Source organism: Chlorocebus sabaeus, chromosome 29 (assembly GCF_047675955.1).
Source record: "Chlorocebus sabaeus isolate Y175 chromosome 29, mChlSab1.0.hap1, whole genome shotgun sequence".
Lineage (NCBI taxonomy): Eukaryota > Metazoa > Chordata > Mammalia > Primates > Cercopithecidae > Chlorocebus > Chlorocebus sabaeus.
In genome coordinates, this window is record NC_132932.1 from 15,150,838 (window position 1) to 15,172,598 (window position 21,761).

The 21,761-nt window shown below is 42.3% G+C and overlaps 1 protein-coding gene across 6 annotated transcripts in view; it reads right to left on the reverse strand.

Moving 5' to 3' along the window:
- The window catches only part of SV2B (synaptic vesicle glycoprotein 2B), a 182,367-nt gene that overhangs the window by 121,464 nt on the left and 39,142 nt on the right, over positions 1 to 21,761 (reverse strand). For 3 of the 6 annotated variants that reach the window (XM_073012989.1, XM_073012990.1, XM_073012988.1), the window contains exon 2: positions 7,464 to 7,581. The exons of the other annotated variants lie outside the window; for them this stretch is intronic. The gene's annotated coding sequence lies outside the window, so the exon portion shown is untranslated. The remainder of the gene's footprint in view (positions 1 to 7,463; positions 7,582 to 21,761) is intronic. 6 annotated transcript variants of the gene reach the window in all.

Here is a 21,761-nt window from a genome sequence, read left to right on the forward strand (position 1 = left end):
ATTTTTGTCCCATTGGGAGTCGACTGCTATTGGTACCTAATATGCTAAGGATACTGCTATACATCCTATGGGACAGAAGCCTCGCAACAAAGAATATCTAACCCAAAATGTCAATAATGCTGAAGTTAAGAACCGCTGATATTAAGGGAACAACAATTCAAATGACTCCAGATTTCTCACAAGAAATCATGGAAGCCAGAAAACAATGGAACATTTTTAAGTGCTGAAAGAAAAGGATTGTCCGCCTAGAATTCTATATTCAGTGAAAACATCCTTCAAGAATGAAGGCAAAATAAAGATATTTACAGATGAAGAAAAACAAAGAGAATTTGTTTTCAGCAGTTCTCATCTAAAAGAGACACCAAATGAAGTTATTCAAGTGGAAAGGAAATAACACTAGAAAAAAACCTGGAAATGGTAATATCTGGATAAACATAATTGACTATTTTTCTCCTCAAATTCTTTAAAATATGTAAGACTGTTGAAATTTGGAAGAAGTGGTGCTATGACTTGGGTTATAAGCAGAAGAAAACGGAAGACGATGTAAATCTATGAAGATAGATCACTTTCCTCCCTCAGGTCTGTCTCCTACGGTGATGTCAGAGACTTTAAAGGCTCAAATATAGTCATTCCTCAGAATCCATGGATGATTAGTTCCATGACCCACTCCGTGGATACCAAAATCCACAGATGCTCAAGTTCCTTATATTAAATGGTGTAATAATTGTATATAACCTATGCACAGCCTGCCATATACTTTAAATCACCTGCATTATTTATAATACCTAATACAATGTGAACACTATGTCAATTGCTGTTATACTGTATTGTTTAGGGAGTAATGACAAGAAAAAAAAGCCTGTGCATGTTCAATACTGATATCCTTTAAAAAAAATTTTTGTTTTTTGAGACAGAGTCTTGCTCTTACTGCCCAGGCTAGAGTGCAATGATGTGATCTCAACTCACTGCAACCTCTGCCTCCTGGGTTCAAGTGATTCTCTAGCCTCCCAAGTAGCTGGGATTACAGGGGCCTGCCACTACACCTAGCTAATTTTCATATTTTTAGTAGAGATGGGGTTTCACCATATTGGCCAGGCTGGTCTCAAACTCCTGACCTCAGGTGATCCACCCACCTCTCCCTCCCAAAGTGCTGGGATTATAGGCGTGAGTCACCGCATCGAGCCTAAAAAATTTTTTTGATCCACGGTTGCTTGAATCCACAGATGCAGACGCCAAAGATATGAGGGGCTGATGTACTAAAAAACACAAACAGATAAACGCCTGTAATTTTGTAATTTTTTAAAAAGTAAAAACATAAGGAAAAAGTACAAGTCCCTTCTGTCCTATTCAATCCCAATCACAGAAATAACCACTTTTAACAGCATGCCCTCTAATGGTCTTGCATGACTCTCCACTGTCCAGCCCCATATATATTAATATCAAAATATCCATATGTGTGTAAACATACTTATCTCTATTGCTATCCAGATATAAATATAAAATGTTTTAATGGATTCATGCTCAATCTTTTGATCTATGAGTAGCTTTTTCATTTGTGGTATATCATTATGGTAGGCAGAATTCTCATATAGTCTTCAATATTCCTAGGCCCTAGTGTACATATACTTTCTCCCACTTATTCAGTCAAACATGAATCCAGATGTTAATGTGAAGAAATTCTGCGAATATAGTTAAGGTCCCAAATAAGTTCCATTAAAAATAGGGAGACAATTACATACACTCTTTAAATTTGGGTCTAGAGGTCAGAGACAGAGGAAGTCACAGATTCAAAGCATAGGAAGGATGTGACACACTATTCTGGCTTAAAGATAGAGGTAGACAAGTGACTAGGAATACAGGTAGCCTCGAGGAGCTGAAAGCAGTCCCTAATTGACAACCAGCAACGAAACAGGAACTTCAGCCTCCAACCACAAGGAGTCGAATTCTGCCAACAAGAAGAATGAGACTGGAACCTGATTTTTCCCTCAGAGCTTCCAGATAAGAACTCAGTCCAGCTGATGCTTTGGTTTTAGCTTGATGATGCCCTGAGCAGAGAATCCGGTCCATGCCATGCCAGATGTCTGAGCTACAGAGACAGGGGCTAATGATTAGGTGTTATTTTACGTTTCTAAATTTGTGGTAATTTGTTACACAAGCATGAAAAACTAATACAATAACATACAGCTTTCCAAGCCAATGAAAATAAGTGTTCCTACTTCTTTTGCATAATATTATATTTTTTTGCTATTACTTTGATGTAGCAAAATATATTCAAACATATTCCTCTTTATAGAAATTCATCCGGCTCCTATTTCTTGTTATTGTCAAACAACCCATCAACGAACATCCTTATGCATTTGCCTTGCTGTGTCTGTGGTATTATTTTCTGGAAGAAAGATTGCTAGAAGAGGGATTATTTTACTAAAGACATACACATTTTTCTTTTTAATAGCTATTATTATCCAGTCAGTCTCCAAAAATACTGAATTGATTTATACTCCTCTAAACAGACTGCTCATTTCCTCACACCTTCACAGCATGTATTATCAAATGCTAGAAATTGTGCCCCAAAAAGGTAATTCATTGTTTAAGTCTTCATTTCGGTGGCTAAGAAAATGTTTGCATTTTACTGTTCACTTATATTGTCATCCGTGGATACCCTGGCTAATTTGAGATTAGATTGTTTGCCTCCTGTCATTTTTATGAGGGTTTTGCATAATAAAAAGATTCACTCTTTGTCTTTTATAAACAATGCAAATACTTTTGTGGGAGGCACACAGAGTACTTTGAAGTATACACAGGGGACAAAGTAGACAGAGCCCAGGTGGTAGAAGACACTGAATGCCAGATTAACACACTTGTTCTTTGTCCTATAGGCAGAGTGGAGAAAAAAGCATGGATCTTGATCTAGATTCTAGGTTCAAATCCTGGCTCTGCCACTTAGCGCTATGACCTGGTACAAGTTAATTAACCTCCCTATGCCTCAGTTCTCCCCTCACTCTCTAAAATGGGGATGATAATGGCATCTGCATCACAGCATTGTTGTGAGAAATAAATGACTTAGAATGTGCAAAGAGCTCAGAACAGTGCCTAACATATTGTAAGCAGTAAAAGCATTTGTTTTATTATTTTTTATCAAGAGAGCATCACAAACAAGGCTATGTTTTAAGATTGCTACTCTGGCCAAAATTGTCCTACAGCCAGGAAGAAATGAGGGAAATGTTAACATTTCCTCTTGTGGGGGATGTGCAGGTAGAGAAGAGAAGGAAAAAGAGGAACAAAGCTGCTGGATCCCCCATGGGTTTTTGGGCCCATCCTTCTGTTGATCTAGGACACCTCCCTTGATTTCATGCCTCTTTCTTGGAGCTTCACAGACATTATCTAAGACAGAAACTATTCCTTGCCTGTGCATCCCAAGTGATTTGACTCCCAATCACTCCAGGACATGCTTCCTGGAAGGTTCTGCAGACTTTGACTGGTAGAAATGGGAAAAAGGTAAAAATCCTTCCCAAATCCTACTTTGTATTTCCCAGCTCAGCTTCCCCCTCTTTAACCTGCTCCCATGATTTCAGTGTTTGATATGCACAGGGCCTTATCCATTTCCTAACTGACTTAGTCTACAGCTGGGAGTCTAATGCAACTATACAGAGCCCTGGGCAGCAAGTGATGAGCTTGTGCCTACACACTTGTTTATCTGAGGCTTTACTTTCTGAATAAAGCATCTGTCCCAACGCTTTACATAAAAACAAAAATTGCAATTAGCAGTCCACATAAAGGAGGTAGGTTGTTCTCCATGTGGTTCATAAGCCAGAGAAGTTTATGGCTGAGAATAATGGGTTGCAAAGACATTGCACCCTGGAGGTTTTCCAGGAAGTGCTTGAGGCAGGTGATATTGAGTCCTCTGGGGATTTTGGTTTTCACTTGAATTGATACAAAATGGTTTGTCTGAGTTTGTTTTCAACTAGAGATTTCCAGAAAGGGATGAATGCTTGACCCTGTATGTTTAAGCCAGGCCAATGGCCATTAAGGCTGACAGCCTAGAGCTATTAGCATGGGTCTCTCCTGTGCAGCTTCCCATCACTAACCTGCTCCCAGGCTGCTGGACTTCCTCCCATTACCATACCCTTGGCTTCAGCTCCTGATTCCTACCTGCCATTTTGTTTAAGGCTAGAGCTTGATTTTTCTGAGCTTTCACGAATCTGATGCTTAAAATGTTTTCAGCTGGCTGAGTCACACCCCTCTGACACTGGAATCCCCCAAATCTCTTATTAGCTTTTTTGAGGTACACGTGTTCATCAAGTGGCCCTGCACAAGAGAACTCATCTCTAAGCAGTCCGTAGAGTCACACTGGGCCTCTTGTCCCACTCTAGGGAAGGAAGGAAACAAGGCTATCTATATCCTTTCCTTACAATTTGGCAGAGAGAATGCAAGCTTACTGAGGCATTTCTTTTCCTAAATGTCTACTCTTAAGTCCCTGGGCCTTGAAGTCAAGTCCCTCTGAGACATTTCTCCTCAAGCTCCAGCCTGGAGTGACCTGGAAGGCCCTCTGACATGAACATAAAACTCTTTTCCATTCCTTGTTTTCTGCTTGACCTTCTTGCTTCTCTCCAACCAAAACCCCTCTGCCTGAAATTTATTTCTATATCAGCTCATCAAAATATCAATGTCTGGGCCTGTGATTTCTTGGAAAGAGAGAATGTAGTGTTGAGAATTATGGTAAATGTGAGTCTGCAGAGTGGCCACATGGGTTTCAGGGACTCTTAAAATGCATGAGGTTCCACTGAGTCCAAACGACTATCTATCTTAACGTTCTGGAACAATGACCACCCATATAAGATCAAAAACCTGAGATCTGATCCTTCTAATTTTGTCAAATGGCTCAGATTATTTTAAGCTTCCTCTTTAGATAAAATGCAATTTGACTGACCAGGTTTTTTTCTTTTCATAAAGGCTATTGTGAGGGAGTAAGACATCTCCCTGCAACAAGCAGTGGAGGGAGAAATCAGTCCCCAGCCCTGACCCTCAGGTCTCTGATAAAACACTCAGTCATGAGACGTGAGACCTCTGGCCACATGCCCTGATCCATGGACTGAGGCAGAAAGTCCTCTCCTGCATCTTGGGGTCCAGAAGAGGCCAGGGAGCAAAATCTATACAAGGAATGCTGGTTTCTTGCCCCAGGATCTAGGTAAACATTGAATAAAATTATTTAATCTGCCCTTTAAGCAAGAAATGTGTCTAAAGCTACCTGCTGGTGACCAGGCAGAGAAGATGGCTAAACTGGGAAAGAACTGGTGTGTCAGTACCATGTCCATCTGCAGTTAATACTCACTGGCATAGGATCCTGAGACACAAGTGGTCTGCTCTTGACTCTGCAGAAAAGGATTCCACTCTTTACACCTTCTTCCTCCCCTGCAGGTTATCCCTCCTACCTTAACCATGCCCTTCCCTTTCCCCATTTTGCTCCAAGGCTCCTACCTTCTACTTTCTATGACTTCTCTTGGATAGTGAAAGGTGGAGCTGGAGGGAGAGTTGTCCATGAGTCGGAAGAATCAGAGTCCCAGGGATGGGGCCAGAAACAGTACTTTGGGATTCTCAGGAATTTGAGGAAAGGCGCTCATCAATAACAAAAGATCAGTAATGGGCACAGAAAGGCAGAGACCTCACTCCACTTGTCTACCCCCATCCTGCTCACAGGCACCTCCCCAAGGACCCATGCTCTTGGGTATTGCAAACCTGGGTGGCTTAAAACAACAGAAATTTACATTTCTGGAGCCTGGAAGTCAAAATCAAGATGTCAGCAGGGCCATCTCCCTCCAAAGGAACAATCTTGCCTTGCCTCTTCCTAGCTTCTGCTGGTCGTGGACAGCCCATACCTTGCAGCTTCATTGCTCCAATCTCTACTTCTGTCATCACGTGGCCATCTTCCCTCTGTGTGTGTTGCTGTATTCAAATTTTCCTTTTATAAGGACACCAGTCACTGGAATAGGGCCCACTGTAATCCACTATGACCTCAAATTAACTTGATTACGTCTGCAAAAACCCCGAACCTAAATAAGGTCACATACATCCCACAGCAGGAGGATATGGACAGACGCTGACACCAACACCTGAAGCTACACAGCCAAGTGGGGTCCCGGCTTCTGCCCATCCTGTGTGCCTCCCTGCTCCTTCCACAATCTGCCTGTCTAAGACTCACTTTCTGTCACTTAATCTTAGTATCTCCTGGACCCCTGACCCTAAGCCTTCCTGGCCAACCATGTTTCTGTGCTACCACGTCTAGTGCCTGGCACTGTATCCAGCACATAGTAGGCCTACAAAAAGATGAATGCATGACACCCAAATAGTTTCTTTCCAGAGATGAGACCAGTGGCCCTAAACTGTTCTGTAAGAGAGCATCTTTATATTATTTTATATTATAAATTAATATTTATAATATAAAATAATATAAAGAGACCCTTACAAAACAGTCTCTTTATATTATAGTCTCTTTCCAGAGACGAGACCGGGGGTCCTATAACTGTCTCTTGGGAGCTAGGATTAGAGAAGCTGTGTCTCCCTTAATTGGGATGCCCGCTCCCCTGCCCCAAGCCACAGGAGACTAAGGGAAACCTCAGACACTCCTCAGCATGGCCTGCCTACATTTGCGGAGAGGCTGTGTCTTGACTCTTGGCAGATGTTGTGTTATTGTCTCCTGCCCCTGCCCCTGCCCTGACATAGTTCTTTGACCCTTGTCTCCAGCCTGACTCTTACCACTTGACACAATAGGAATTGACCCTCAACAGTCAGCTTGACTTCCCCCTCCTGGTCAATATGGATGGACGTCCTTTGTGACCAAGATGTGACCTCTTAAACCTACCCAGGCACTGGCCCTTGGCAGATGCATGACACAAGCTTATCTCAGCATCCTAGCTCAGAGCTGTGGAAAACTATATACGACAGATACAGTGCTAACAGTTTTCCATGAATCAGCTCATTAAATCCTCAAAGCAATCATAAGAAGAAATAACAATTACTATCCCCATGAGGGATGGGGAAATTAAGCTTTGGGGAAGCTAAATGCCTGCCCCAAGGTCACAGACTTAAAACATGGTGGGACCTGATTCCATCCTGAGCCTGTGAATGTGCAGCCAAAGCTCCCAAAATGCAATGCTAGTTTCCCAAGAGTGGGACACACAGTCACACTGGCACCAGAGATGATGTGAGGTGGTCCAAAAGCAAATCCTGGTGCTGTGGTTCGAATGTATGTGTCCCCCCAAAAGTGATATGTTGGAACTTAACCTCTAAGGTGATAGTATTAAGAGGTGGAGGTGAACAAATTAAGTCACGAGGGCTCCACCTTGTGAATGGGATTAATGCTCTTTAAAAGAGGCTTCAGGGAGCTGCCGGATCCCTCCATCTCTTCTACCCTAAAAGGACACAGCATTCATCCCTTTAGCCCTTCTGCATGTGAGGGGAGAGCTCACCATTTCCATCACGTGAGAACCCAGCACCATCTTGGAAGGCACCAATTAGGAAGCAGAGATTCCCCCTCCAGACACGAATCTGCTGGCACCATGATCATGGACTTCTCAGCCTCCAGAACTGTGAGAAATAGATTTCCATTGTTTGTAAATTATCTAGTCTCAGGTATTTTATTATGGAAGTAAAAAATGGACTAAGATACATGGTATGAGTCTCCTCTTTTAACTCTTTTATCTTTCTAATCATGGAGAAAGCCTTTCCTTTCTATTTCCTTTCTGACCTTTGCTTATATCTTCCTCACCCCACATTCCCTTTTTTAAAGGTAAGACAAACCTCAGTCTCACACAATTTGACAAGCAATAGATGATAAAAGAAGTGATATCAGGCATCATTTAATTTCTTTCCTATGGTTACTTTGAATATATGAAAGCAATACTGTTTTTCCTGTTATGATAATGATTAAAGGCTTTACTTTGTAACGTATCCATTTAAGCACAAGATGTAAATTCACTTCTTAAAAATTAAGTAAATAATAGTACACGTTCCCTCATATGGAAAAAGATCAGGAAAGTAAAGCCCAAGAGACTCAAAGGTGGGAACAGTGCCCTGTGTTATGCCACCTCTCAAGACTGGGAAATCCCAGCTGTGGTATCAGCAAAGCTGGCAGGTCCCACCTAGCTCCTTCAAACACCATTAGCCACGTGTGTTCATATAGAATAGCTGCGAGTTCTCACAAGTTTCACAAAAATCTATTCACAAGTTCTGGAAAAAACAAAGAACATTGACTCATTCTCCCACAAAGAGCCTCCAAGTTTTTTTAAAGAGTAAAAATTAACTCAGATTGACAAAATAAATATTTGTCCTGACATTCACCAGGCAGGGATAACAGACACAGAAAGTACACCAGGAAATGATATTTCTCCCAAGGACACACGGCACATAATAACCTTCTTTGAGTAACTACTGCTTTCTTGTATCCTGAAAAGCCTTGATCTCTAAAATCAGTGACTATCAGAAACTTCACTGTTGGAAACTGTATGAGTAAGAATGAACCATCTCACTCTTGCCTGGAAGATCTAAGTCACTTTGACACAGAGAAGCAGTTCTGATTTCTAGCCCAGATATAAAGCTTCATATAAGGCGTTTCTGATGAAAACACTCACATTTATCTTAACTTTGTCATTTCCAAGGAAATGGGAACCTGGGTTCAATTTACAGTCCAGATCCCTCTACACCCAGCACTGCTTTGCTTTTAAGCTTTATTTTCCTTTTACCTAAATTTTAGCCTTCTTGAAAATTGCAGAATAATTCTATCTTTCCCTGTGTTTGGTGAGATGCCCAATGGTCCTTCAGGCATGCAGCCTCCATCATGAAAATGGATCAAGAAATCTGACTTTCTTAGGCTGTAGATTTGTCCTTAGTGGTCTCAGGCTGATTAGGCTAAAGTGGTTCATATTTAACTTTTGTTATTCAGGCTTTTGGAGGTACTGTTTATGTTTTAAAATAAGCAAATAAATCACAACTTACTCCCTAGGAATATTATGGCCAAATTATAAAGCTGCAGTTTAACTTTTCTATGGAAACCACCCGGTAATTTGACTCAATTTTTCGGCATAACAATTAATGACATGGTTTTTCTCTTCAGATGGTTGTGCTTTGTTTTGTTTCAATTAGGAGTTTCGGCCCTGATCAGTTTTGTGAATAGACACACAGGCTTGAATGTGCACACATGTGCTTAACTGTTAGTCTTCCGTCTCAGCACAGGGCAGAGCTCCACGCTCATGGTGAGGCAGCTCCATGGTTGAAGCCCACAGGTTCTCACCTAAATTGTCTTGACTGAGGACCATCTGGATGAAAAGGAACCCATGCCCCCTCCCAGGCTACATGTGTAAGGGGGTTTCTTTCATCATAATCATGTGAGTCTCCTAGGCAAGGGGAGGAAAGTCTAGCCCAGGAGCAGAGGGGTGGGGGTGTAGAATTCAAAACTCCTTCTCCACGGAGCCATCTGTTCTCTTGTCTCTGCTTCCCCACAAACATCTGCCTGCTCTCTGCTCACTACAAGCTCCTCTGCACCCATATCTAAGACTCAGACATGATTTTGTGGCGTGATTTGCCACAAAATGGCAATTTCAGTCTCTCAGAGCCTCAGAACTAAATTCCCAGGACAGAAAACATGATGGGATTGGTTTCCTTACAATCTGTGCCCACCCCTCTGCTTATGGAAGCAGACAGTGGGGCGGAAACATGGACAGCTGGTCCTCCTCCCAGCAGGAGCTAGGGATCAGGAGCAAGTCCAAAGAAGAAGAGGGGCATTCACAAACAGATCCATGTGTGTATTAATTTTAACAACAGAGGGACAAAAGAGAGCCAAGTTTTATTTGCAACTTATGTTTCTCCAACACAGGTATTAGCAGCTATCTGAAAGTTAGTAATTCAGGAGGAAATATCAATACCTCAAGAGTACGGTTCAGCCCAGCATGAGCTGACTTGATTGACTCAGGAACATGACACCAAACCCTACCAACAGCTGTAGACACCTGACCAAAGAATGATAGAGAGACAGACAGAAGCCAGGCATGGTGGCTCACGCCTGTAATCCCAGCACTTTGGGAGGCCGAGGCAGGTGGATCACCTGAGGTTAGGAGTTCGAGACCAGCCTGGCCAACATGACGAAACACCATCTCTACTAAAATAAATACAAAAAATTGGCTGGGCGTGGTGGTGGGCATCTGTGATCCCAGCTGCTTGGGAGGCTGAGGCAGGAGAATCACTTGAATCTGGAAGGTGGAGGTTGCAGTGAGCCAAGATCACACCATTGCACTCCAGCCTGGGTGACAGAGTGAGACTCTGTCAAAAAATAAATAAATAAAGAGAGACAGAAAGACAGAGAGAGAGAGAGAGAGAGAGAGAGAGGATATCAGAGGGTCAGCGCTACATACTCCCATCAGAAGAACTTTCTGCCACTGGCCTGGAAGTGAGTCAGCACAAGAAATGGCATATAATTATACCATTATTTATTTCTATGGCACATTCGAAAGGTCATCTTCTTGGGAGGGAACCAGCAAGTATCATGGAACAGCTACCAGTTTTATTGTCAGGCCTCCCTGGGTTCTACGCTGATGTTTGCAGCTGGATAACTTGGGCAAATCCTTCCCTGAGCCTCAGTTTTCCCACATTAGGACAGCAGATAGCACCACCTTGGCCAAGGTTGAATTTGAAAACTACATAAGACAGTGGGATCTGCCCTCCCTTTAAGTGCCAAACCATGTCCAAGATAGAGAGACTAAGAGCTCGGCTCCCAGTGGTTCAGGCTGTAAGGTCTACAGTTCAATCACTTCAGATTCTCCTCATAAGATCCTCATTCTTTCTTTGGTAGGTTGTCCCCACAGAAAATGTCCTAAGAGCATAAGTTTCTCTTCTGAGATAAAGAAAGTCCTACAGGTCAAAACATCTGAGACTTGGAATCAATCAACAGCTTTTAATTTTTCAAAAGATCAAAAAGCATTTACTGATCATTCAAGTGCTTTACTACACCCTGTGTGGTGGACCCTGTCAGCTGGGGCCACTGATTTCATCAGTGCCCACTCATATCCCCTCATCTTACTACTAAAGAGCAACCTCCGGACTTCCGATGGCCAGCACCTGCATTGCTTTGCCTGAAGGCATCCTCAGGCCAAAGCCCATCTGCCAGGTCATGAGCAGGACAGAGTACCAGGGATTTCAGTCCCTAGCAGCCCTCAACCAATGACTGGTAAAAATGAGATAGCACCAGTCTATATATTTTACACTAGATCTTGAAGTCACTCCACCAGGATTAAGAGCCGGCTGCCCACGGTGGTAGCTAAATTGACAAATGCCCTCTGTCCTGGTCAATGTGATTAGTCCATGGGGTGCCCAGACATTCGGTTAAATATTATTCTGGGCCCGGCGCGGTGGCTCAAGCCTGTAATCCCAGCACTTTCGGAGGCCGAGACGGGCGGATCACGAGGTCAGGAGATCGAGACCATCCTGGCTAACAAGGTGAAACCCCGTCTCTACTAAAAAATACAAAAAACTACCCGGGCGAGGTGGCGGGCGCCTGTAGTCCCAGCTACTCGGGAGGCTGAGGCAGGAGAATGGCGTAAACCCGGGAGGCGGAGCTTGCAGTGAGCTGAGATCCGGCCACTGCACTCCAGCCTGGGCGGCAGAGCCAGACTCCGTCTCAAAAAAAATAAATAAATAAGTAAATAAATAAATAAATAAATAAATAAATAAATATTATTCTGGATGTGTCTGTGATGGTGTTTCTGGATGAGATTAACATTTGAATTAGTGGACTGAGTAAAGCAGAAGGCTCCCTTCCAATGTGGGTAGCATTTATCCAGTTCATTGAAGGCCTGAATACAACAAAGGCTAGGTAAGAAAGAATTCTCTCTGCCTGACTGTCTTTGAGCTGGGACATCTGCCTTCAGATGTGGACTCGGACTGTACCTTACACCATCAGCTCTCCTGGGTCTCCAGCTTGCCAACTGCAGATCTTGGGGATTTCTCAGCCTCCAAAACCATGTGAGTCAATTCGTTTTATATATATATTACATATGTGTATATTTTATATAAATATTCCCTATTGACTGTGTTTCTTCAGGGAACCGAGGCTATATACATAGCTTCTCCTTTTCATCTCACTTTCTCATGACTTTACCAGGCTTTACTTCACCCTCAATCAAACCACTTGCTTTTGAAGCCCTGTTTCAGGATCTGCTTCTGGGGGAACCCAGACTGAGATGGGCTAAATCAACAGCTTGCCGCATCGCTTCTCACTTGCTGTCTCACCACATTGAGGCTGGAAACCCAATGTTGGCTTTTCCTGCTTCCCATGCTATGTGACCCTATCTTGGTCAATGATACATTTTTTAAAGTCTCAGAGAGGCAGAGGGGCTCTAAAATGCTATTTCATTTCTTGTTAAAAGGGAACAAGCCAGGCACGCTGGCTTACGCCCGTAATCCCAGCACTTTGGAAGGCCAAGGCAGGCGGATCATGAGGTCAGGAGTTTGAGACCAGCATGACCAACATGGTGAAAACCCATCTCTACTAAAAATACAAAAATTAGCCAGGTGTGGTGGCACATGCCTGTAATCCCAGCTACTTGGAAGGCTGAGGCAGGAGAGTTGCTTGAACTCGGGGGGCAGAAGTCACAGTGAGCTGAGATCACACCACTGCACTCCAGCCTAGGTGACAGAGCAAGACTCTGTCTCAAAAACAACAACAACAAAATGGAGGGGGGTGGTATGGTGGGGAACAAACAGAAAACTGTTGTTTCTTCCATCCTTTTTCCTGTCTTAAATGCTGCAATGATACCTGGAGTTTCACCATCTCACAATCATAAGGAATTAATATCCCCTAAAGTCCTGTAACATTTGCCATCTCTGGTAAGACCAGTCCCCAATATCTAATTGTTTCCTCCTAGGCACTAGACTTGTAATATTTTGAGATATTAACTCTCCCTTCCCGGATTCAGGCAAGTAATGAGTCTTGCATGTTTGATATCCAGCAGAGGTTTAGGCAGAGCAGAAAATAAATTACCTGAAACTGTTTCTGGCTTGTGTGTTCCAAAAGCCTACGGCCTTCGGGAAAGAGAGATTCTAGGGATAGACTGAGTGCCTTAAAGAGCAGAAAGGGGAAGTTGATCTCACTCAGACTAAAAAGAGATTCCCCTGGGCTGGGGAAGGAGCACAGAAGCAGAGGATGGATAGAGGTCTCTGAAAGCAGGAAAAAAACCTGCTGCCCCTCGTGCCCTGCTTGTCTATAGCACTGGCACTCACATGACACAACCCAAGAGGGGAGTGGCTGCATGGCATGTCTGGGCAAGCTGAATCACCAGCATCTCTGCAAAGATTTGCATCCCCCCCACATCTCAGGGAGCTCCAGAGGACTCCCAGGCCAGAAGGACCATGCAGGAAGGGATAGTGCAATTCTAGGTGGTTGGCTTTGTGAACTGGCAAGACCACACCCTGCCAACAGGTTGAGAAAGGTCCACATTCCTGTAGGGACACAGACATGCGAAGAGTTTAGGGCTAAAAACTTATCTATACCCCAGCAAGAGTCACTGCACAGTTGTAAAGATTGCTAATCAAATAGACAAATTCATTTTTTTGGTCTTTCAATAAATATGAGTTCCTACTGCTACTAGGCACTGGAGACATAAATAAGACATCATCTCTGCTCTCGAGGATCTTAGTCTAATGGGGTAAACACTTACAGCCAATGTATAGGCTCATGAATTGAATTATATGACTCAGAAGCTTCATAAACATTACATGAGTCACTCTTGATCAAAGGAGGCATTCTGTGCACCATTTATGAATGAGCAAACAAGACACAGAGAGGTTAAGTGACTTACAAAAAATCACACAGTCACTATAGTGTGGTGTTCAGATTCAGACCGTAGTCGGACTCATGTCATTGGACAGGATCCTTCCACTTTGTTCACTGTTTTCCAATGCCCATAGAAAGCCCAGAGAGAGTCTGTATGATTTTTTATACTGTAGTCCCAGGTAGAGTTTACCCAGTAGAATTAGTTGTGTCAAAAAAATAAAATACCTGGGAATATAGCTAACTAGAGAGGCGAAAGATCTCTACAAGGAAAACTACAAACACTGCTCAAAGAAATCAGAGATGACACAAACCTAAATGAAAAAACATTTTATCCTCATGGACAGGAAAAATCAATATCATTAAAATGGCCATACTGCCCAAAGCAATTTATAAATTCAATACTATTCCTATTAAACTACTATGGACATCCTTCACAAAACTAGAATTTTTTTTAAAATTTATATAGAATAAAAAAAGAGCCCAAATAGCCAAGTCAATCCTAAGCAAAAAGAATAAAGCCACAGGCATCATGCTACCTAACTTCAAACTGTACTACAGGGTTACAGTAACCAAAACAGCATGGCACTGGCTCAAAAAGAGAGCCCAGAAATAAGACCACACACCTACAAGTATCCGATCTTCGACAAACCTGACAAAAACAAGCAATGCGGAATGGATTCAATAAATGGTGCTGGGATAACTGGTTAGCCATATGCAGAAGATTGAAACTGGATCCCTTTCTTACACCATATACAAAAATTAACTCAAGGTGTATTGAAGATGTAAATGTAAACCCCAAAATTATAAAAACCCTGGAAGACAACCTAGGCAATATCATTCTGGACAAAGGAATGGGCAAAGATTCTACGATGAAGACAGCAAAAGCAATGGCAACAAAAGCAAAAGTTGACAAATGGGACCTATTAAACTAAAGAGCTTCTGTACAGCAAAGGAAACTATCAACAGAGTGAACAGACAACCTACAGAACGGGAGAAAATTTTTCCAAACGATGCATCTGACTAAGGTCTAATATCCAGCATCTATAAGGAACTTAAACAAATTTATAAGAAAAAAATGACCTCATTAAAAAGTGGGCAAAGGACATCAACAGACACTTTTCAAAAGAAGACATAAATGCAGCCAACAATCATATGAAAAAAAGCTCAACATCATTGATCATTAGAGAAATGCAAATCAAAACCACAATAAGATATCATCTCATACCAGTCAGAATGGCTATTACTAAAAAGTCAAAAAATAACAGATGCTGCTGAGGTTGTAGAGAAAAAGGAATGCTTATACACTGTTGATGGGAATGTAAATTAGTTAAACCATTGTGAAAGACAGTGTGACAATTCCTCAAAGACCTAAACACAGGCATACCATTCAACCCAGCAATCTTATTATTGCATATATACCCAAAGGAATATAAAGCATTCTATTATAAAAACACATGCACATGTATGTTCGTTGCAGCATTATTCACAATAGCAAAGACATGGAATCAACCTAAATGCCCATCAATGGTAGACTTCATAAAGAAAATGTGGTACATATTTACCATGGAATACTATGCAGCCATAAAAAAGAATGAGGTCATATCATTTTCAGGAACATGGATAGAGCTGGAAACCATTATCCTTAGCAAACGAATTCAGGAATAGAAAACCAAATATTGCATGTTCTCACTTATAAGTGAGAGCTAATTGATGAGAACACATGGACACATGGGTGGGGGGAACAGCACACACTGGAGTCTATTGGAGGGTGGAGGGTGGGAGGAGGCAAAGGATCAGGAACAATAACTAATGGGTACTAGGCTCAATAACCTGGGTGATGAAATAATCTGTACAACAAATCCTCATGATACAAGTTTACCTATATAACAGACCTGCACATGTACCCCTGAACTTAAAATAAAAATTAAATTAAAAAAAAATTTGTTGGCCGGGTGCAGTGGCTCTAGCCTATAATCCCAGAACTTTGGGAGGCCAACACAGGTGGGTCATGAGATCAGGAGATCCAGACCATCCTGGCTAACACGGTGAAACCCTGTCTCTACTAAAAACACAAAAAATTAGCTAGGCGTGGTGGCGGGTGCCTGTAGTCCCAGCTACTCAGGAGGCTGAGGCAGGAGAATGGCATGAACCTGGGAGGCGGAGCTTGCAGTAAGCCAAGATTGCACCACTGCATTCCAGCCTGGGCAACAGAGCAAGACTCCGTCTCAAAAAAAAAGAAAAAAAAAAAGAAAAAGAAAAAGAAAAAAAAAAGAATTTGTTGTGTCTTGCTATTCAAAGTGAATTGCTACATCTGCTAAAGCTCTAAGTGACTTCCATAAAAAAAAACAAAAAAAATAACAAAAAAAACAGTCCTCTTCATCACACCTTAAGGGAAAACAGCAACCTTCTGTATGCACACATTAATTAACACAGCAGAAATAGGTTGGAGTTAATTATAGAGTCCTCCTACTTAAAAATGAGGAATAGGCCGGGCGCGGTGGCTCAAGCCTGTAATCCCAGCACTTTGGGAGGCCGAGACGGGTGGATCACGAGGTCAGGAGACCGAGACCATCCTGGCTAATACAGTGAAACCCCGTCTCTACTAAAAATACAAAAAACTAGCTGGGTGAGTTGGCGGGCGCCTGTAATCCCAGCTACTAGGGAGGCTGAGGCAGGAGAATGGCATAAACCCCGCAGGCGGAGCTTGCAGTGAGCTGAGATCCGCCACTGCACTCCAGCCTGGGCGACAGAGCGAGACTCCGTCTCAAAAAAAAAAAAGAGGAATAGGCTGGCTGCCAAAGAAGGCTGAGTACCATGGAATAAGGTAAGAGAAGTAGAGAAAGCATGGCATCTCTATCCTGTGTCCTCTTCTGAGAGCTGTCCTGCTGTTGAAATGCAAATGGTTTGGTGGTCAACGCCTCTGAGCTGGCCACAAACTCAGCAAGTCTCTCAGCTTTGTCCGTGTGCTATCTCTCTTTAAGTAAAGGTCTTTCGCCACTAGAAAAGATGCACACATCAATTATTAAGCAAGTATTATAGCAGGAAGAAAGAAAAATTGCATGTCATCTTCCTGGCATTCAATATTTTTTCATTATTTATTACCAGTATCCATCTATTTGGGGAAGAATAAGCAAACGCTTTAAAAAAAAAAAAAAATCATGAATGTTTCAACCTGGGAGCTGAAGAGATATTGGGCAGCATGTTACCAAAGGCCCAGAAAATATATGTTTGTTAGTAAATCCCTTGAGTCTTCTTTTTCTACTTTGAGCGCACCAAGGAGAAGTATATTTGAGCATGTTACATTCCTCAAACCACTCCAGTCCTGTGTTTACCTTCTGTTTTTTGTAAGTATATATATTAGCTAGGAATCTCATCTCGATTCCTCTAGCTAGTTTCTGCAGGTGTATAAACACTATCTGGCTTCTTCAAAGTCAAATATGTGTGGCATCACCAACAATCCTACTGGAGTAAATACCATTTTCCATTACAAAGAGAATGTGTAACCCAAATATTTTAAAGGAGCTCAGTATTCTACCTTCTCCAAGAATGAAACAGAAATCATGTTTGACCAGTTATCACTGCCTACATGAATAGAGCATTGTGTCTTAAAGGCTGTAAGACTCTCCTTGCCCATAATAGAAGACAGACTCTAGAGAATCCAGTGATGAAGGGAACTTTACCCATTTAGAAAAAAATAGTGCCGCTCACTGCCAGTGCTCATTTAATTTTGCATTAACATGCTCTTTGAGGCTGAAGCAAATCTGACCAATTATCAATGTGAAAATAAAATATAAAAACTGTTCTTGGAGTTATTTCCAAACAGAACAAACATCAGAATTGTCTGAATCATCAGAATCATCTATTTCAGAACAATCGGATTCATCAAATGGGTCTTCACCCAACAACTGTTCGAGAATGATGTTAACACCACACATAGGAATGCTGTGTTTTCTGGGATTTGACACTTTCAGCGATCGAGAATTACTATATTTTGTAAATGGAAATAGCACTACTAAAAACAGAATGCTATTGATAGAATGGTGTCTTTTGTTTCCAAAGTCAATACACTAGAGCAATGTGAAAATAATAATAATAAAAGCGAGATATTTTGTGGCAAAGTTATCTCAGGGTAAATGCTGCCACCGCAAGCGCCACCAGCGAGTATTCTCAGGGCAAACAGGAAAAGGGTTAATGGCAACCTGTTTCAATGGTCCCCAGAGCTGGGTGTGCATGAAAATCAACTGGGGAACATATCTGAAAGGCTTCTGAGCCATTCTAGACATACTGAATTGTCTCTAATAGGACCCAGGCATCTGTATTTTGAACATGCCTTCCCCTAAGTGGTTCTTATGGCAGCCCTATGTGGGAACCTCCTATCCAAATCCAAATTCCCACAGCAACACCCCAACCAAGCCGTCCTCCAGTCTTTGCTTAAATATTAATGCCTCCCATGAGAGTGGACCCACCCAGTCTATCCCTGGACAGCTCCAACTGTTGGGAAACAGCCTCCCTGGAACTCCCAGCCACTGGCTGTGCTGTCACAAGTAAGAGGAGCCTCATTCACACTGAAGCAGCAGCAGATTCTGCTACTTGCACCTAAGAAACCATTTAAAGAAAGATGCATGCAAAAATTCAAATTGCAAGCTGTAAAAAAAAAAAAAAGAGTATATGCTAAACTTTATTTTTATAAAATTATTTGACCCCTCTGATTTCCATTTATTGGAAAGTTAGGGATAAAACTAATAGAATAGGGCTGTTGTTAACATACGGGCATTCAATAAATGTTGGTTCCCTTCCTTCCCCTTCTTTTTGTTTTTCTTCTACAGTCAATTTGTCATGGGATCTTACCGTCTCTTAAATATCCCCTGATCCAGTCTTTCTCTCCATTGCTAACACACCACCTACATGAGCATTCCTATATTTCCTCAGCATCTCATTACTTAAATATTTAGGTTTGGAGGGACATAGGAAATAAATTAAGAGCAAGCATTGTAATTTTTTTCAGGAAGTTATTCTCTTTGTTCAGGAAAATATCTTGAAATGCCACTTGGGGCAGCAGACACCCAGACAGCATGAGTTGGTAAGAGAAAAGGTAGCAAAAGAGGTAATTAAATTGTTCTTCATCTGAAGTGAACTGGATGGAGTAAGTACAGAAGAGAGGAGACAGGGGAAGGAAGACAGAACAGCAAGGCTGTGGGCACGCAACAGGAACAGGGGTTGAGAATCAGCAGAAGTCAGAGTCAAGGGGGACTTTTGAGGATGCCTGTGAAATGCAAGAAATCTTGGACCTTTCCAGAGTGTAGAGTGGAGTGTGATCCCATTATATCCAGCTCTTATGATTCAGGGCCTCCAGCTAACATCTAGGCTGAAATGAGTTCCTGCAAAGCCGTGTATCTTACCTCTCTGCCTTCCTGCTCTCTTTGTGCCATTCCTCTGCTCAGGAGCTCTGAGGATCCTTGCTCTGAGGATCCACTGTGGGACCCTGTGTTCTTTACTGCCAATTCCTATCAGACAGTGTCAGTCTTTTAAATATATACCCTTTCAGGTACAGCATCTATCTCTCTGAATGTAACTTTCTGTAATATCCATTAGCAGAAAAAAATGTTGCCAAAATGTGACCTCTGTCCAAAAACAAACAAAACAAAAAAACAAAACAAAACCCAAACTATTTGGCAACTCTATTGGCTTGAACCCTTAGGAAAAAAATAATAATATGAATGAATTCATTAAGCATTCGCTATGTGCCAGGCAATAGGCTAAGGATTTTACTTATATTCTCTCATTTAATCTTCACAAGAGCCCTGTCAAGTAGATATTACCCTTACCACTCTTTAGACATTCAAAGCAAAGCTCGCAGGAATTTGGGAACTTGCTCAAAGTCTCACAGATGGTAAGTGGCAGAGCTGGCCCTCAAAGGGGAACCTCTCTGCACTCTTGACCAGGATGCCTCAATGAAGTCACTTATCACCTGGATTAGGAATAGGTTAGAAAGCTAAACTACAAAGATGCTCCTGAAAACTTCAAGTCTTCCTGAAGAAGAGCAAGGCCGTGCTCTGCAAGACACTCTAGATGATGCCAGCAAAAATCTGGAAACACTCCAAGCCCTTGCTAGAACAGCTCCAACTCAGCGTCGGCAGTTCCCAACTCAAGCTGTACATCAGAAATCCCCTAAGAACCCTTCCAACATTGAAGTTTCTCAGGCCTCAGTGCAGACCTACTGAAGAAAATCCTGTGGCAATGAGGTGGAGGAAAGGGCTATTTTAAAAAAAAAAAAATGGTCTCCAAAGAATGTAGCCAGTTCCAGAAGTGGGGTTTAGGAAACAGTGCGATCCTATGCCACTCTTAGCTATAAGTCCTGCCACCTGAGTGCTTGTAGCACTTCTGGCTTCCACCATGAAAATAGTTCTATTTTAAGAGAAGTTGGAGGAAGTGTGGAGAATCTTGGTGTTAACATATGTTCATCTGAGGCTGTGTGGTTTCTGTTTGGTGCCTGTGGCCATAAGAAAACAGAGAGTCTTCTATCTCTGTGTGTGTTTATCAACCCCCAGCAAGGCTCTCATCAACAAGGGGCTCATCCTATTATCCTTAATACAGAGGTGATAAACAGCTACGGAGCCATGCCAGAAACTTCTTCAAGACAAACAGAAGCATGCCTTTGGTAGAAGGTGGTGTTTTAAGCCACAAAAATATCTAATACATGCCCCACGCCCAGTCCTGGTTAGTCCAGGAAGCCTAGTGTGGAAAGAAAAACTGACCATCAGACATGTTCTCCACTACGTTGGAGGAGATCAAAGAGGATAGCAATAGGTTACTCCTCAGGCTCCAGGTTAAATGGAAGCCGACCTAATGAATGAGCTAGTGCTAACTAGGGGCCAGTTTCAGCCAGAAATGTGTAGGAACTTAATTTGGAGGAACTCTATGAATTGGCACACAGGAGAGATATACACCTAATTAAAGCTTCCTTTGAGAAGGTGATATTTTTGTTCTCCTCTGAGAGAAGCACTAGACTTTTGAGATAGAAAATGCTGAAAGGAATTTTTATTATTTTAAAATCCTTCTTAATGGATAATTGATGAATGACTTTCACTAGACTTTATTTATAGAATTACCTGGTACCGTTAAAATGTTAAGGATTGAGTAAATGTAACTTTGTTCCTAGCTGCTATTACTTTGAAGAAAACATAATGAGCATTGTGATACTGGTGGAATGTTTATTAATAGCTGGATGGACAGCAGCTCAGAAATGTTCGCCTGCACCAGTAGTTCTCAAACTTGGTGCATCAGAATTACCTACTGGGCCCATCCCCTGAGTTTCTGATTTATGTCTGGGGCAGGACCCAAGAGCCTGCATTTCCAGCAAGCTCCCTGGTGATGCTGATGCTGCTGGTACAAGGATCGCACTTTGCGAATCATTGACCCAGAGCATGAGCCCAACTTCCAAATGATCTGGGCTGAGATGCAGGCTCTCACTCTCACCAAACTCTAGGAATAAAGTGGCTGGCTCTCCCTCCCTTCCTTAGCTACCAGAGGGACCATATGGCTTGGTTTCTCCAGGACAATCTTAGTTTGTGTCTTTTACGACCAATTGACGCCTGTTAATTATCTTAGTACTTCTTTACATCCTCAAAAATGTTTCAGTTTAGATGATAATTGTTACAGTCACCCTAACGTTTGCTACTATTTGCTTAACCCTAATCCATAGGAATCCCACATACCTAAATGGAGGGTGCTGTCTTTCAGATAGAATTTGCTTTTGCCTTCTCTGAGAGCCAGGGACACTGTAGACCTGGGATCACCTTAGCTGGAGTTGCAGCTTAACGTGCCCTTGGCCCAAGGCTTACTCTCCTTACTACAGCGTTGATAGCGGTGTTTGCCCTCACCCTGCTTTTCTGTCCTGGGTGCTACCTGTACACCTTTCCCTGCCCCCACTTCCCAGCTCTGGTTT